Source organism: Meriones unguiculatus, chromosome 7, assembly GCF_030254825.1.
Source record: "Meriones unguiculatus strain TT.TT164.6M chromosome 7, Bangor_MerUng_6.1, whole genome shotgun sequence".
Taxonomy (NCBI): Eukaryota; Metazoa; Chordata; class Mammalia; order Rodentia; family Muridae; genus Meriones; species Meriones unguiculatus.
The window spans coordinates 103758594-103763404 of NC_083355.1; the positions used below are offsets into that span (position 1 = coordinate 103758594).

General features: G+C 42.3%; 1 non-coding gene across 1 annotated transcript; it reads left to right on the forward strand.

The window, feature by feature from the left end:
* The first annotated feature begins 3832 nt into the window (after nucleotides 1-3832).
* LOC132655648 (small nucleolar RNA SNORA48) lies at nucleotides 3833-3975 on the forward strand. The gene has a single exon (XR_009593437.1). It is a non-coding gene; the product is annotated as a small nucleolar RNA SNORA48 (small nucleolar RNA).
* The last annotated feature ends 836 nt before the right edge of the window (nucleotides 3976-4811 follow it).

Sequence of the window (4811 nt, forward strand, 5' to 3'; positions counted from 1 at the left end):
AACTAAAGAGTACAAGAGGGATGTGGTTATAGCCCCTTCTTTCAGAAACTTGCCATAGATCAGACCTGTTGGGAAACTCAGCAAGGAAAATCATGTCTACAGAGCAGTTTCTCAACCTCAGAACTACTGACATTTTGCACTGGGTAATAGTTAGTTGTGGGGAGCTCTGCCACACTCACTGCAGGGTGTCTAATCCCACCTCTAGCTGTTTTAAATTCCATTAATAAGCCCTTCAATAGATGATAAGAAATATCTGCAGATGTTACTGAATAAACCCTGGTGGGCACTGGGAATGTGAGTCTTTGTTCAGTGCGGTAGAAGTAACCCTTTCCTCGCTTTACCCTTTCTGAGGGATGTGTCCATCCTCAAATTCTACAATGTTCTCCTATGAGCTTCTAAAACACTTTAGATACCATGTATATAAAACAATCTACACAAAAGTAAGAGGCCTTAGAACTTTTGGTTAGAGTTATTATCGATAGGTTCTTCTTATCAGAAACCTGAGAGAGGGGAATGTTATAAATAACAACAAAACCTACCCATGCTTGCAAAGCATTTGGCATTTTAAAATGATTCCCCATGCTTTTCTGCAAGTTCTCTCAGTCAGCCGTCAACAAAGTTCTAAAGGCCCCATTTTGAAGGATGTAAAGTTCCTCACATTTAAGATTATACAGAAAGACTTATAAGTGGATATTAGATGTATAATATAGGATAAACATACTAAAATCTGTACACCTAAAGAAGCTAAGAAATAAGAAGGACCCTGGGTAAGATGCTCAATCCTCATTCAGAAAGGCAAATGGGATGGACATAGGAAGAGGGAGAAAACAGGGAGTAGGACAGGATCCTACCACAGAGGGCCTCCAAAAGACTATTTAGCAGGGTATCAAAGCAGATGCTGAGGTTCATAGCCAAACTTTGGGCAGAGTGTAGGGAATCTTATGAAAGAAGGGGGAGACAGAAAGACCTGGATGGGACAGGAGCTCCACAAGGAGAGCAACAGAATCAAAAAATCTGGGCCCAGAAACCAAGGAACATTCATGAAGATAACCTAGAACTCCTGCATAGATGTAACCCATGGCAGCTCAGTGTCCAAGTGGGATCCTTAGTAAGGGGATTCAGGGGCTGTCTCTGATGTGAACTCAGTGGCTGGCTTTTTGACCAACTCTCCCTTGTGGGGGAGCAGCCTTACCAGGTCACAGAGGAAGACAATCAGCCAATCCTGATGAGACCTGATAGGATAGGGTCAGATGGTAGGGGAGGAGGACATCCCCTATCAGTGGACTAGGAAAGGGGCATGGGAGGAGAAGAGGGAGGAAGGGTGGGATTGGGAGGGGATGAAGGAGGGGGTTACTGCTGGGATACAAAGTGAATAAATTGTAATAAATAAAAAATAAATATTTTTTTAAAAAAAGATTGTACAGCCAACAGGAAACAAAACAAGGATTTGACTAGATCTTTGCTCCCAAGTTCAGTATTCTTTCCACTGTCCTGAGCTGCCATGTGACCCGATGACGGATGGTGTGGCGGGTGGTTATTTTTGTAGCAGGGATTGAAAACCTTGCTCTCGCTCACTCTAGTAGCCTTGTTGACAGAGAAGCTAGGAGTGCTTCACTGGGGCCTTTTCCGGAGAGTCTAACCCCTTCTCTCACCAGAAAAAGGAGGCCAGGTTAGAAAGACACAACTTTACAGAAAACACTGCTTTCCCTATTCTTTCAAATGATCATCATTTCATACTCTGGCCTGTACTCTTTGCACACACACACACACACACACACACACACACACACACCAATCACAAATTACTCTCTCTGTGCTTTTTTAGCCAGTGTGTACCAACAGCAAGGATTAAATCATGTGTCCCCACCTTCTTTATGAGTTTGTCTCTGACTTTGGTCTGCCTCTGTTGGGTTTCTCTAACTTACTCTATAAAAAACGAGTTGTCATCACCTGAGTTGGTGTGATGGCTAAGCTTACACCATCAGCTCTCTGGTTACCAGTTATAAAGGGAAGGTTATATACATGTGTGTGTGTGTGAGAGAGAGTGTGTTTTGAGTTTGCTGTAGTGTGATAGAGGTTCTGTATTGCTTGGACAGGAGCCTCATTCCTGTCTGCATGCTTTATTTCCTGCTTTGTGGTGGTATTTAGAAAGTCTGTTTGGCTAACAGGTTTATCCCTCTGCCGTGGTATTTGAGTGGTACTGGCTGAGCTGTTACTGCCTGTCAAACCTCCCACCTTACTCCCTCCACCCCCAGTAAATCAAGTGATGTGATAAGCAAACGGAGTGCTAACTGAGTTCTCGGCCCACAAATGTCCTTGTGAAAAATGGCAGGCAGGTTTCTTCAATTTAGACAAGCATGTGATGGCTGTAATAGCGGATTTAGCACAAATGCACAGAATTTCAGAATGTCACACGAACATCCAATTCTTATCCGGGAGGAACTTTGGGGGGATTTGCTCTTCTCTTTTCAGCTCTTTAGAAGAATATGTGGTGGGCTGGACAAAACCTGCTCGACAAAATAGGATGTAATTCAATAGTGACTCAAAGCAAGCCTGGCCAGCACAACACAGAGAATAATCAGATAACCAGTTAGCAAGTGGGAACTTCAGGGGAGCTAAGATTTACCGCGTGGCTCGGGTCTTCCACACAGCACTATGAAGATGAACAATGCCACCATGACCTTGTTCTGAAGATGAAAAATGTAGCTTCCAGCATTGTGCCAAACTCATAATAACTAGTTCTCCTCGTTACTTTTAACGTTCCCTTCCAGGCTCTACACAAGGGAAGACTCATTTAATTCAGTCCTGGACTGATCCTTAGAGCTATTGGTTCAAGCATGAATATGGGAATCAAGTTCAGCCAATCAGAGCTCTTTACACAAAATATGTACATGAGTTGAAGGGGAAAGCATCTTAAAACCGTAAGAGCTAGAAAGAAAGAAGGCTGGAGTTATTAGCAAAATTACTTATGATAAGGAAAAATCTCAGTCACTGCCCACGTCCCTTTGACTCTTTCCGGTTCTGTAATGCTTTCCCAATAAAGCTTCCAGTTATCAAATTTGCTGAGCTATTTGTTGTTTTCTGTCATATGCTTTGAAAAGAGAAAGCTGATCCTTAAAAAGACACTCTTGCTGTACTCCAGGCATCGAGTGAATGTCATTCACGCTGGAGAGTAGGGGATGGCAGAGGGGCTCAGAAATGGATGCGGAATAGGATCACACAGCTAGACAAGGAGGCTCTAAGGGAATGGCATCCTTTAATCTAGAAAAGAGAGAACAGAGATGCGGCAGGTGGGGGAGATTTTGTGTGACTTGGAAGATAATGTGATTCTGCTTTCTTTGTTATTGACATCTAAAGGGTGCAAGATTTTAGGGAATAAGCACTGTTCTGCGTTGATAGATGTTTGTGTGAGAAATCTAAAGGATGTCTTTAGGACATTTTTGTGCTTACCTGACACCAATGACCATGCTGAATCCTAGGTTATATACAAATATATATATATATATATATATATATATATATATATATACACACACACACGCACATGTGCAAACAAATACACACACACACAGCACACACAGACAGAGACAGAGACAGAGAGACAGAGATTCAGAGAGAGACACACACACACACAGAGAGACAGAAGGACAAAAAGATACTGAGATAAAAACAAGAAGAGTTTCAATAATGCTTCAAACTCTAGGGCTTTAGCTTCGAAGCTTAACCGCACAAAATGAAATGGAAAAAGGAAGACAAAATTCTAAAATAAAATAGGTTAAAGAAATGAAGCAATTTTTTAATAAATTAAAACAAGTATAAAAACTGAGAAGTGTTTCCCTGGACATGGGCAAAGAGACAGCTTGCTGGTGGTGTCGCTCTTTTATCAGTCAGGGACAGAGCAGATGGCTGTCCTTGGTTCATGCTAGATTGATGCCCAGATTGGAGGTCCAAGTGTCCTATGCCTAGGATTCTTAAAAGAAAAAAAAAAAAGTCAACTTATGCTTTGTTTTTATTGTTGATGTGGTTGGTTTGCTTGCTTCTGAGTGTTTTATTTTGGGGAGGGGTTTGCAAGGATGAGGTGTGGATAATGAGGGGACAGGGCCATGAGCGGGACTGGGGTACATGATGTGAAACTCACAAAGAATCAGTAAAAAGTTTTTTGAAATCTGATAATGTAGATCAGCTAGCAGAACATCTATGGCATTACAGAGCCCAGGGTTTAATCTTCAGCAGAGCATACACCAGATATGGTAGCGCATGCTTGCAACTACAATACTCCAGAGGGAAAGTCAGGAGCATCAGGAGTTCAAAGTCATCCTCAGCTCCATGGCAAACTTGAGGCCAGCAAATCTGAGGCCTGTCTCAGAATTAGAGAGAGGGTGTGGAGATCTGGGTAAAATGCTTCTTGTGTAGACAAGAGGATCTGTGTCTGGATCCCCAGAACCTACTCAAAAAGCAGAATGCAGAGGTACACCTCTGAAACCCTAGATCTCAGACCATGGGGGGAGACAAGTGGGTCCCTGACCAGACAGTCTAAGCTAAATCATAAGCTCTAGATTCAGTGAGAGAACCTATCTTTAAAACAAAAGTGAAGAACAAAAGTAGAAGATGCTTGACACCTTGTCCCTACACATACCTTGATGAGTGAGACACGTACACACAAGTACAAACACACATCTACTGTAATCAGCTATGCACCAGGCTCAGAGTTATCAATCACGCTTACATGTAGTGATCAAAAGGTCATTTCTTGGATGTTTTAATTCATCTAAAGCAACCATATGTGCTACGAAGCGTGCAATAAAGGGGTT